Below are 13,725 nucleotides of genomic sequence, written 5' to 3'. Positions count from 1 at the left end.
CTCAAAAAAAACGGTGAGGAACGGAAACGAAGTCAGGAAGTTTTTAAGTCAGTTTTGCAAATTTATCCAAGCGTCGCAAGATCTTGGACAAATCTGACGTATCTTAAGATATTACACTTCAGTCTAGAAATATTACTCCACTTTTTACACCAGCCCCCATATAGGTTCAGAACGGTAGATCCAGGGCGTCAATAACGATAGGACGTGGAAAGGCTGAGCGAGTAGAGAGAAACTGGCCGATCAGGACTGTGGCCTAGAAGCTGGGTTGTGGCAACGTAGAGATTGTAACGGGTCTGGGAGGCGGAACCTCTGAGCTACTATACAAGGGGGCGGTCCTTGTAAGGGAGCGGGTGGCGACCAGGGAAGACGGGCAGGAAGTCACAGCAGGTGACCGGGACAGTCTCTGAGTGAACGGGCAGATGGTCACGGCAAGTGACCGGGGCAGTCTCTGGATGAACGGGCAGATGGTCACGGCAAGTGACCGGGGCAGTCTCTGAATGAACGGGCAGATGGTCACGGCAAGTGACCGGGGCAGTCTCTGAATGAACGGGCAGATGGTCACGGCAAGTGACCGGGGCAGTCTCTGAATGAACGGGCAGATGGTCACGGCAAGTGACCGGGGCAGTCTTTGGGTAAAGGGTTGGTACGACCTGTGGCGGCTGATGATAGACGTGAGCTCCCAGGTGAGCAGGCGAGAGTCTCTGGATGAACGGGTGGTCACAGCATGTGACGGCGGAGCCTCCAGGAAGACCAACAGACAGGCGGCAGATGAGCGCTCCCAGGTGAGCGGGCAGAAGTCTCTGGACAGGCGGGTGGTCACAGCACGTGACGGCAGAGCCTCCAGGTAGGCTAGCAGACAGGCAGCAGATGAGCGCTCCCAGGTGAGTGGGCAAGCTGGTCCATAGACAGACTGACAGGAGTTGGAAGGCAGACCGTCAGACCTCAGGCAAGCAGGCAGGTGGCTGAAGTGCGCTCCCAGGTGAGCGGACAGGCTGGTCCTTAGACAGACTGACAGGAGTAGTAAGGCAGACCGTCGGACCTCAGACTAGCAGGCAGGTAGCAGATAAGCAAGCTGGCAGGAATCTGGCAGGTAACTGGCAACGGGACCTGAGGGCTGAAGCAGAGTAGTGAACAGTGCAACAACATTGCTCGGGCACCTCCATTTTGGAGGAGGTGCCTTATATATGGTGAAGTCCTCCGGCCATTGGCCGGGGACTCCTTAGGACGGCGCGCGCGGCCCCTTTAAGAGGGAGGGAGAGCGCGCGCGCGCGCCCTAAGCACAGTGGCCGGGAAGGAGCGCGCGCTGCCAGCAGAGCGGGAGGAGGACGCCGGGCACGGAGCAGAGAGGTGAGGGGAACAGCGTCCCTGCCTAGCAGAGGGCAGGGACGCCGGCGCTACAGTACCCCCCCTTTAGGCCCCCCCTTTTTTAGGCCAGACAGAAATTTAGCTAGGATAAGAGGGGCATGGATGTTCTCCCGGGGCTCCCACGTTCTCTCCTCAGGACCAAACCCCTTCCAATCTACTAGAAAAAAGGTCTTTCCTCTTACCCTTTTGGTGGCAAGAATGTTCTCTACCTCAAACTCGTCCTCAGCAGAAACCGGAGCAGGAGGCGTACCTGTAGACTTGGAAAAAGAGTTAAGTACCACAGGTTTGAGGAGAGATACATGGAAGGAGTTAGGGATCCATAAGTTGGCCGGGAGTTTCAATTTATAGGCCACCGGGTTGATCTGACTGATGACCTCCAGAGGACCGATGAACCGAGGCCCTAACTTGTAAGAAGGTATCTTGAGTCGGACATATTTAGATGAGAGCCAGACTTTATCTCCTGGACGAAATTGTGGAGGATCCAGGCGTTTTTTGTCAGCGTGTCTTTTCATCCGTTCGGACGACTGAAGGAGTGCGGATCGGGTACTCTCCCAAATGGAGGAAAATTTGCTAACGAGAGATTCCGCAGCCGGGTTGTCCACAGAGGTGGAGACAGGAAAAGGAATCCGAGGATGCTGACCGAAGACTACAAAAAACGGGGATTTGGAGGAGGATTCGCTCTCGTGATTATTATAAGAGAACTCGGCCCATGGTAGGAGATCCACCCAGTCTGAATGATGGGCATTAACGAAGTGCCGGAGGTAACTGGTCAGGTTCTGATTGATCCGCTCCACTTGACCATTGGACTGTGGGTGGTAAGCGGAAGAGAAGTCCAGGGTGACGTCTAGCAGTTTACAAGTGGCTCTCCAGAAACGTGAGGTGAACTGTACCCCACGATCCGACACGATGTGGAGGGGCAGGCCATGAAGACGGAAGATGTGGCGGATAAAGTCTTTAGCCAGCTCGGGTGCAGACGGGAGGGCTGGCAGGGGAATAAAGTGAGCCATCTTGGAAAAGCGATCAGCGACCACCCAAATGACCGTACAACCGGCGGAGACGGGGAGGTCAGTTATGAAGTCCATAGCAATATGCTGCCAGGGGGCAGCAGGCACAGGAAGCGGAAGGAGGCGACCGGCTGGCAGGTGTCTCGGGACTTTGTTGCGGGCGCAGGACACACAGGCAGAAACAAAGTCTATTACGTCCTTGTGCAGGGTAGGCCACCAGTAGTGCCGGGCAATAAGCTGGAGGGTCTTTTTCTGACCGGCGTGGCCAGCTAGTTTAGACGAATGGCCCCAGTGTAGGATCTTCTTCCGATCAGGTACTGAAACAAACGTCTTACCGGGAGGGAGACGATTTAGACTCACGGGAGCCACCTGCATTACTCTGGCGGGATCGATGATATGTTTAGGTTCTTCCTCGAGATCGGACACCAGAAAGGATCGGGACAAGGCGTCTGCTTTGACGTTTTTGTCAGCCGGGCGAAAATGAAGAACAAAATCAAAGCGAGCAAAAAACAAGGACCACCGGGCTTGGCGCGGGTTAAGTCTCTGGGCATGCTGGAGGTAAGCCAAGTTCTTGTGGTCAGTGTAAATTATTACCGGGTGAAGAGCCCCCTCGAGTAGGTAACGCCACTCCTCCAACGCCAGCTTGATGGCCAATAACTCTCGGTCTCCTATGGAATAGTTGCGCTCAGAAGAGGAGAAGAGTTTGGAGAAGAAGCCACAAGTTACCATTCTCCCGGAAGATGATTTTTGAGTAAGTACCGCTCCGGCTCCAGAGGAGGAGGCGTCAACTTCCAGGAAGAACTGCTTGTTGCCGTCCGGGCGATGCAGCACCGGGGCGGAAGAGAAGGCCTGTTTTAGGGAAAGAAAGGCCTCCTCTGCTTCGGGCGGCCACTCTTTGGGATTAGTACCCTTACGGGTGAGCGCGGAAATTGGGGCAGTCCGGGAAGAGAAGTGTGGTATGAAGAGGCGGTAGTAGTTAGCGAAGCCCAGGAATCGCTGAATGGCCTTCAACCCCTCCGGTCGAGGCCATTTCTCGATGGCAGACAGTTTCTCTGGATCCATTCGTAGGCCGGTCTGAGAAATAATATAGCCCAAAAACGGAAGCGAGGTCTGCTCAAAGAGGCACTTCTCATATTTAGCGAAGAGGTGATTCTGCCTGAGCCTGAGCAGGACCTGACGAACGTCCCTCCGGTGAGTCTGGAGATCCGGAGAGAAGACCAAGATGTCGTCCAGGTACACCACTACGCAGGAGTAGAGAAGGTCCCGGAAGATGTCATTGACCAACTCTTGAAAGACGGCAGGAGCGTTACAGAGACCAAAGGGCATTACCAGATATTCATAGTGGCCGTCCCGGGTGTTGAATGCCATCTTCCATTCATCCGCCTGACGGATACGAACCAGGTTGTACGCCCCACGGAGGTCCAGTTTGGTGAAGATTCTAGCCCCCCTCAGACGATCAAATAACTCCGGAATGAGCGGAAGGGGGTACTTATTCTTCACCGTGATCTGGTTAAGGCCTCTATAGTCTATACAGGGACGGAGAGAGCCGTCCTTCTTTTTGACGAAAAAGAAGCCTGCTCCAGCCGGGGAGGTAGATTTCCGGATGAATCCCCTGGCCAGATTCTCCTCAATATATTCGGACATCGACCGGGTCTCAGCAGCGGATAATGGATAAATACGCCCACGGGGAGGAGTAGTACCAGGTAACAGGTCGATAGGGCAGTCGTATGGTCTATGAGGGGGTAGTGTCTCTGCTTCCTTTTTATTAAAGACATCAGCATAAGACCAATAAGGAATCGGAAGTCCAGGTAGATTACCTGGGGTAGGAGAAGGACGGACGGGATGGACGGGAACCAGACAGGTCTTATGGCAGTCCTGTCCCCAGCGAAGGACTTCTCCGGTCTGCCAGTCAAGCACGGGTGCATGTCTCTGGAGCCAAGGTAGGCCTAGCAAGAGGGCGTGGGAGAGTCCAGGCAGAACATGAAAGGAGATACTCTCAGAATGCAGCATTCCCACCTGCAGAGTAATGGATTCGGTGATGAGTTGGATGGGGCGTGGTAAGAGACCCCCATCCACGGCAGCAACAGACAAGGGTACAGCCAGAGGTTTGGTGGGGATGCGGTATTTCTCTACCAGGGACTGTGAAATAAGATTCCCGGCTGCTCCAGAGTCAAGTTGGGCTAGTTCGAAATAACGGTTCTCCCCGCAGACGATTGAGACTGACAACAGCAGAGATGGAGAGGATTTATTCTTGTCTAGGTCGACCTCTCTGAGCGAACCTAGACACAGGCGTTTCCCGACCTCTCCGGGCAGGTACGGATCCGGTGCTCCTTACTGCCACAGTAGAAGCAGCTCCCCTCGGCACGGCGTAAGTCCTGATGGGTTTTGACCATCTTGGTCTGGTCGACCTGCATAGGCTCAGGAGAGTGTACCTGGGTAGAGACGGAGGGAGTGACGGGTTTCTGAAAAGTAGGAGCTAGACGTGGTAACCTCCTCTCACGGGTGACCTCTTTGGCACGCTCCTGGAACCGTAGGTCAATCCGGGTGGCAAGAGTTATTAGGTCATCGAGAGTGGTAGGGATGTCCCGACCGGCAAGTTCATCTTTAATACGGCCGGACAGACCCTCCCAGAAGACGGATACCAGAGCGTCGTTATCCCAGGCCAGCTCCGAGGCAAGGGTACAGAACCGTATGGCATATTGGCCCACGGTGAGACTTCCCTGACGGAGGCGTAGCAGTGATGATGCGGATAAGGTCTTCCGTCCGGGTTCGTCGAAGACTTTCCGGAAAGCCGTGAGAAAAGCAGGCAAGTTGGACACCAGGGGGTCTCCTCTCTCCCATAGAGGATTTAGCCAGGCCAGGGCCTCCCCGGTGAGATGGGACATGATGAATGCAATTTTGGCTCGGTCGGAGTTAAACTGGTGGGACAATAGTTCAAAGTGCAGGGTGCACTGATTTATGAAGCCCCGAGCCTGGGCGGAGTCGCCTCCGAAGCGAGGATTGCGAGACATGGCACTGGCGGAGGTTGCTGGTGGAGCAGTCAGAGTGTCCAGGCGAGTATTGACATTCCGCAGGTGACCCAGGATGGACTCCTGTTGGGACCTTTGACGGGACAGTTCATGACACAGGTCCGAGAGCGAGGGAGCTTGGGTGCCACCGGGTTCCATGGCCCGAGCAAACTGTAACGGGTCTGGGAGGCGGAACCTCTGAGCTACTATACAAGGGGGCGGTCCTTGTAAGGGAGCGGGTGGCGACCAGGGAAGACGGGCAGGAAGTCACAGCAGGTGACCGGGACAGTCTCTGAGTGAACGGGCTGGAGGTCACGGCAAGTGACCGGGGCAGTCTCTGGATGAACGGGCAGATGGTCACGGCAAGTGACCGGGGCAGTCTCTGAATGAACGGGCAGATGGTCACGGCAAGTGACCGGGGCAGTCTCTGAATGAACGGGCAGATGGTCACGGCAAGTGACCGGGGCAGTCTTTGGGTAAAGGGTTGGTACGACCTGTGGCGGCTGATGATAGACGTGAGCTCCCAGGTGAGCAGGCGAGAGTCTCTGGATGAATGGGTGGTCACAGCATGTGACGGCGGAGCCTCCAGGAAGACCAACAGACAGGCGGCAGATGAGCGCTCCCAGGTGAGCGGGCAGAAGTCTCTGGACAGGCGGGTGGTCACAGCACGTGACGGCAGAGCCTCCAGGTAGGCTAGCAGACAGGCAGCAGATGAGCGCTCCCAGGTGAGCGGGCAGGAGTCACTGGACAGGCAGGTGGTCACAGCACGTGACGGCGGAGCCTCCAGGTAGGCTAGCAGGCAGGTAGCAGATGTGTGCTCCCAGGTGAGCAGGCAAGCTGGTCCATAGACAGACTGACAGGAGTTGGAAGGCAGACCGTCGGACCTCAGGCAAGCAGGCAGGTGGCTGAAGTGCGCTCCCAGGTGAGCGGACAGGCTGGTCCTTAGACAGACTGACAGGAGTAGTAAGGCAGACCGTCGGACCTCAGACTAGCAGGCAGGTAGCAGATAAGCAAGCTGGCAGGAATCTGGCAGGTAACTGGCAACGGGACCTGAGGGCTGAAGCAGAGTAGTGAACAGTGCAACAACATTGCTCAGGCACCTCCATTTTGGAGGAGGTGCCTTATATATGGTGAAGTCCTCCGGCCATTGGCCGGGGACTCCTTAGGACGGCGCGCGCGGCCCCTTTAAGAGGGAGGGAGAGCGCGAGCGCCCCCTAAGCACAGTGGCCGGGAAGGAGCGCGCGCTGCCAGCAGAGCGGGAGGAGGACGCCGGGCACGGAGCAGAGAGGTGAGGGGAACAGCGTCCCTGCCTAGCAGAGGGCAGGGACGCCGGCGCTACAGAGATGAAACAAATAAGCTGCAGCGCCCTGGAGTAGCCTAGAGAGGAAGGATACAGTGGGAGTTAATAGGCTTCTTACAGTGAATGAAATGTGCTTTAGACTATGTACCCACTACCCCTTGTACATAACCTTTACCCTTATTAAGTTCAGTAAAGTCCCCATGTTTGAATGGAAGTTTTTTATTAATCTGTGAGATTCATGGTTGTGGCCAGCCAACACTATTGCCTAAAAGGTGGCCTACATGGGCCCTCACAACACCAACACCCGGCCGGGACCCACACTTTCATGTAGCGTGCTGGAACGTGGCAGGAGAAAACCAGTGGCTCGCCAGCAGCTACCACCTCACTACACATTCTAGACTTCTACTCCATACTTTCTCAAAGGGGCTGCTGAACCCTGCGCTTGGCCTTTTCCAGCCGCCACTTAGGAAATAAATGGGGCAGTGGTCGAGAATGCGCACGGCCGCTACATTTGAATCGGGATAGAATGGTCCCGTTCTGCTGATCAGTGTCGGCCCCAAACAGGCCCCCACTGATCTAGAAGTTATCATCTATCCATAGGACCAGATAACTTAATTTCACCGTACAACCCCTTTAAATACATTTGTTATGGTCGATTTGCCAGTAACTACAAGTGGCACATTAGCCTCAGTTACAGGTCAAATTAAGCCTTCTCTGTACTGATCCGAGTCTGCTAAGACCTGGAAGCCCCTGCTCCTTATGGGCGATCACATGATCCCCGGTACAAGAGATGTTTCTGCTTCCTAAACTGTGTACAGCAGGTCATCACCAGCTTGTGAAACTTCCTACAAGAATCTTGAGCCCAAGAGAAGCCAGTAGAGATGATGTCTCCAACATATTTTGAAGCTTCTCTCTGGAAACTTGGCTAAAGCAAAAAAAAGGAGATGCAAGAAAGGATTTTCTTTGAAATTTTGAACATGAAAGAAGAGTGACACGAATGAACCAACGACCACATCAAACACAATATTTAGCACACCCCAAGTTACAGACCCTAATATTGCTATAGGAGGACCTTAATCCAAGCTCCATAGTCTAAATGGAATGCTGCAGGTAAAGGTTCCTGGAAATTGGCTTAGAAGGTATGTAAATGTCAGAACAAGTGCTGGTCCTGGTCACACAGCTCATAGACACCAAAGAGTCCAGCCTTGTAATTTAGATACAATCCTATTATTGAAGCACATTAATAATAATCTTTATTTTTATATAGCGCTAACATATTCCGCAGCGCTTTACATACACGTAACGATACACTGTGCCCATCGGAGCTCACAATCTAGATTCCCTATCAGTATGTCTTTGGAGTGTGGGAGGAAACCAGAGAACCCAGAGGAAACCCACGCAAACACAGGGAGAACATACAAACTCCTTGCAGATGTTGTCCTTTGTCGGATTTGAACCCAGAGCTGCAGTGCTAACCACTGCGCCACCGTGCCGCGGGAGGAACTTGGCTTTTGAGTTATGGGCCACCACATACTGTACCTTGTCTATCTCTTCAAAGACCAGCACCGGTTGTCTCCAGTCCCAGAAGATTTCCATTCTCTTTTGATACTGCAATAAGCCAAACCTATGTCCCATATTCCATTGCTGCTGCTACGACTTCCTAATAATGCTGTTCCTCCATAAAGCAATTTCGTGCTTAAGACTTGAGTGCAAGTACTAAATCTTAAGGGAAGCTAAGGATGACCGTGCTTCACATCAGAAGCCGATATGGTCTTCAAGTCTTCAATCCTATTATGAGCTGAATTTACAACCATAATGATTGGCAAGACTCTACTTACAAAGATACAAGTCTCAGCGTGGGTCATAAACTCTGCCATGCCTATCTGTGGAATCTCGGAGATCACCCCAACATTCAGATCACTCATAGCTTAGGAGGAGACACTTCTCTCAATCACATATGTAGCGCCCCGAGGGCTCGGTTGCTACAGGGGTGTTGCACCTCAACCAGAGGTGTGATATTCCACTCCCAGGTAAGGATGGAGTGTGGACCAGGGCTCAGTTAGCTACATACACACACCCACCCCATTTCCGGGGGACAGCTCGACGGTGCTCCCAGCTGCGGGCACAACTGACCATGTCCCTGGCTGGAGTGGGGAGGGGGGAGAGAACCCAGTGGTGTAGGAGCAGAAGGGGGCGGTTTCTGGAGCATAGGAAGGAGCTCATTGGGTGCAGGTCACCTGAGCTCAGACACAGAGAAGCAGATAAAAGGTGGGCAGCATCTTAGTCAAGAGTTCAGAGTTCGGTTCAGAGAAGAGAAGTAGTTCAGTCAGAGCTGGCAGGGAGCCGCGGCTCAGCCTGAGCTCAGCTCCACGAGGCAGGCCTAGAGAGAAGGCCGGGGCTTGAGAGGAGAAGAGGAGAAGGAGAAGGAAGGAAGAGAAGAGACAGAGGAGTGGAAGGGCTCCAGAAACAAGAAGGCAGAAGGGACCCTAAGAGTGAAGAACAGTCAGCAACCGTTGCATACCCCATTATACCGGGTGAAAGGGTCAGGCTGTGGAAAGGTACTGGATCCCTAAATTGGTGGAGGCGAATCTACCCTCAGCCAAGAACCGGAGGTTGTGACCATTTATTGGTGCGACCCCCCCACTAAACCTGCTAGGAAGGCACCATATAGGATAGTGGGAAGTGAAGGCCAATGCTTACCCGACACGGTCCGCGGTAGCCGGACAGAAGTCAGGACACTGGTGGGGCACGAGAGGCCAGAGAAAGGACAGAAGGGGGTCCTGTGCCATACTCCTCAATTGCCTGGGGGTTGACCGAGCTCCTCACCTGGTGGACGCAGCACGGCTCGGGCAGTCCTTGCTGACAGAAGTGACTTGGATAACAACTGTGAGTAAAAGACCCTGGACTGCATCATTGGACTCTGTGTGATTTCTGCTGCGCCGGCACCATCACCCCCAGCATCCACTTACACTGCCCTGAGGCTACACTCTTCCCGTGGGGAGTTATCCTATCCCTGTGCTGCACACCAACACCAGCCTCAGCGGTCTGCCTTGCAGCGGCGGTTACCCCTGACCGCAATCCACAGGTGGCGTAGTCGGACATTTAACCCCTTAACAACATTAGACGTACTAATACGCGTCTGTGCCCTGGGACTTAAGAGCCAGACCCGTATTAGTACGTCATGGCGATCGCGCGCGCACACAGGCTGTGCGGGCGCGATCGCCGCCGGGTGTTAGCTGATAGTACCGGGTGTCAGCTGTGACAATGTGCAGGGAGCGGTCACGCACCGCTCCCAGCACATTAACCCCTGCGATGCTGCGATCGAAGTCGATCGCAGCATTGCGGTGGCAAGGGGAGGTGATCGCAGATACTCACCTCCTCTTCCGGCTTCCAGCGCTGTCTGCCGTGGTTTCCAGGATGTTGCCATGACGACCCGATGTCGTCATGACAACATCCGGGTCACCAGACAGCAGGAAGATTTTTTGGACATGCGCAGTGCATCTCCAAACAATCTTCTCCCTGTCCAGCGCTGACAGCCTGCATGGCACAGGGATGGTGCTGCATTCCTGTGCCATGCAGGCGATCAGAGAAAAAAAAGTGAAAGTCCCATAGTGGGACAAAGTAATAAAGTATAAAAACTATCAGAAAGTGAAAAGAAATTTAAAAAAAAATTGTAAAAATAAAAAAAAAAAATAAAAAAAATAATCCACCAAAAATAAAAATATAATGTACCCATCAATAATTATTATTATAAAAAAAGAAACAAAAAAAACAATAAGAGTACACATATTTGGTATCGCCGCGTCCGGAACAACCTGACCTATAAAACTGTCCCACTAGTTAACCCCTTCAGTGAACATAGTAAAAAAAAAAAAAAACAAGCAAAAAACAATGCTTTATCACCATACTGCCAAACAAAAAATGGAATAACACGCGATTGAAAAGACAAATATAAATAAAAATGGTACTGCTAAAAACGTTATCTCGTCCCACAAAAAACAAGCCGCCATACAGCTCAATCAGCCAAAAAATAAAAAAGCTATAGCTCTCAGAATAAAGCTATGCTAAAAAATTATTTTTTCTATAAAATTGCTTTTATTATGTAAAAGTGCAAAACATAGAAAAACGATATAAATGTGGTACCGCTGTAAACGTACTGACCCGAAGAATAAAGCTGCCTTATCAATTTTACCACACGCGGAACAGAATAGAAAAAAACAAAAAAAACAATTCCTGAATTGTTGGTTTTTGTTTATTCTGCCTCCCAAAAATCGGAATAGAAAGCGATCAAAAAATGTCACGTGCCTGAAAATGGCACCAATAACAACGTCAAGTCATCCCGCAAAAAACGAGCCGTCACATGACTGTCTGCCAAAATCTGGAAAAATTATAGCTCTCAAAATATGGCGATGCGAAAACTAGATTTTACAAAAAATGCGTCTTTTAGTGTGTGACAGCTGTCAGTCATAAAAACCCCATATGATTCTGGTATCACTGTAGTCTCACCGACCCGAAGAATAAGGTCGTCTAATCACTTATACCGCATGAGGAACGGCGTAAAAAATAAACTCTCAGGTTAGGGTTGTGCTAGGGTTAGGGTTGTGCTACGGTTAGGGTTGTGTTAGGGTTAGGGCTGGGGTTGGGGTTAGGGTTGGGGTTGGGGTTGTGATGGGGTTGTGATTTTTTTAAAAGTAAGAAAAAAAGATGACGATATGGCGACTAGTGTTGAGCGCAAGTGCTCGCTACTTGAGTTTGCATCGGGTGTTCTAGTATGCATTGAGTATCGTGGGTATTTGAGTGACATGCTCGAGTCTCCGCCCCATATGCTTCACGGCCCAAAAAACTTTGCGGGGATTGCCTGCCATGCACGAGCGATCCCCGCATGTTTTTTTTGGGGTGTCTAATAACCGTGAAACATCCGGGCAGGGACTCGAGCATGTCACTCGAGCACACGCAGTACATGGTGCATACCTGAGTACCCGACGCAAACTCAAGTAGCGAGCACTTGCGCTCAAGACTAATGACAACTTATTCAATATGATGACCTAATGTTATCAAATTCTGTGTCGTACCTCTCGGTTCAAAATGTTAACTATACACCTTAATAAAATCCTTGAGGGGTATAGTTTCCAAAATGGGGTCACTTGTGGGGGAGCTCCACTGTTTAGACACATCAGGGGCTCTCCAAACGTGACATGGTGTCCGCTAACAAATTGAATGGAAAATTGGCTCAAATTGTTAGCAGACGCCATGTTGCGTTTGGAGAGCCCCTGCGTGCCTAAACTTTGGAGCTCCCCCACAAGTGACCCCATTTTGGAAACTAGACCACCCAAGGCACCTATCTAGATGCATAATGAGCACTTGGAACCCCCAGGTGCTTCACAAATTGATTTGTAAAAATGAAAAAGTGGAAAAAAAATACTTTTTCATTTTTACGAATCAATTTGTGAAGCACCTGGGGGTTCCAAGTGCTCATTATGCATCTAGATAGGTGCCTTGGGGGGTCTAGTTTCCAACCCCCCAAGGCGCCTATCTAGATGCATAGTGAGCACTTGGAACCCCCAGGTGCTTCACAAATTGATTCATAAAAATGAAAAAGTGTTTTTTTTTTCACTTTTTCATTTTTACGAATCAATTTGTGAAGCACCTGGGGGTTCCAAGTGCTCACTATGCATCTAGATAGGTGCCTTGGGAGGTCTAGTTTCCAAAATGGGGTCACTTGTGGGGGAGCTCCAATGTTTGGGCACACAGGGGCTCTCCAAACGCAACATGGTGTCCGCTAACAATTTGAGCCGATTTTCCATTCAATTTGTTAGCGGACACCATGTTGCATTTGGAGAGTCCCTGTGTGCCCAAACATTGGAGCTCCCCCACAAGTGACCCCATTTTGGAAACTAGACTGCCCAAGCCACCTATCTAGATGCATAGTGAGCAATTGGAACCCCTAGGTGCTTCACAAATTGATTCGTAAAAATGAAAAAGTGAAAAAAAAATCACTTTTTCATTTTTACGAATCAATTTGTGAAGCACCTGGGTGTTCCAAGTGCTCACTATGCATCTAGATAGGTGCCTTGGGGGGTCTAGTTTCCAAAATGGGGTCACTTGTGGGGGAACTCCAATGTTTGGGCACACAGGGGCTCTCCAAACACAACATGGCGTCCGCTAATTATTCAAGCAAATTTTACAATCAAAAAGTCAAATGGCGCTCCTTCCCTTCCGAGCCCTGCCGTGCGCCCAAACAGTGTTTTTTCCCTACATATGGGGTATCTGCGTGCCCAGGGGAAATTGCACAACAAATTTTGGGGTCCATTTTTTCTTGTTACCCCTGTGAAAATAAAAAAAATTGGGTCTAAAGTAAAATTTTTGTGAAAAAAGTTAAATGTTCATTTTTTTCTTCCACATTCCAAAAATTCCTGTGAAGCACCTGAAGGGTTAATAAAGTTCTTGAATGTGGTTTTGAGCACCTTGAGGGGTGCAGTTTTTTAGAATAGTGCCACTTTTGGGTATTTTCTGTCATAAAGACATCTTAAAGTGACTTCAAATGTGATGTGGTCCCTAAAAAAATGGTTTTGTAAATTTTGTTGGAAAAATGAGAAATCGCTGGCCAACTTTTAACCCTTATAGCTCCCTAACAAAAAAAAATGTTGGTTCCAAAATTGTGCTGATGTAAAGTAGACATGTGGGAAATGTTATTTATTAACTCTTTTGTGTGACATATCTCTCTGATTTAAGAGCATGAAAATTAAAATTTTGAAAATTGCAAAATTTTCAAAATTTTTGCCAAATTTCCATTTTTTTCACAAATAAACGCAAGTGATATCGAAGAAATTTTACCACAATCATGAAGTACAATATGTCACGAAAAAACCTTCTCAGAATCAGGGGGATCCGTTGAAGCATTCCAGAGTAATTACCTCATAAAGTGACAGTGGTCAGAATTTTAAAAATTGGCCTGGTCATTAACGTGCAAACCACCCTCGGGGGTTAAGGGGTTAAAGTACTGATTGATAGACTGCCACAATTTGGTCTGACCACCCTGAGCCACGGG

This window comes from Phyllobates terribilis, unplaced genomic scaffold, assembly GCF_046119375.1.
Source record: "Phyllobates terribilis strain yellow unplaced genomic scaffold, ASM4611937v1 Scaffold_9__5_contigs__length_417890890, whole genome shotgun sequence".
Taxonomy (NCBI): Eukaryota; Metazoa; Chordata; class Amphibia; order Anura; family Dendrobatidae; genus Phyllobates; species Phyllobates terribilis.
Note: the sequence above shows the minus strand (reverse complement) of the source record.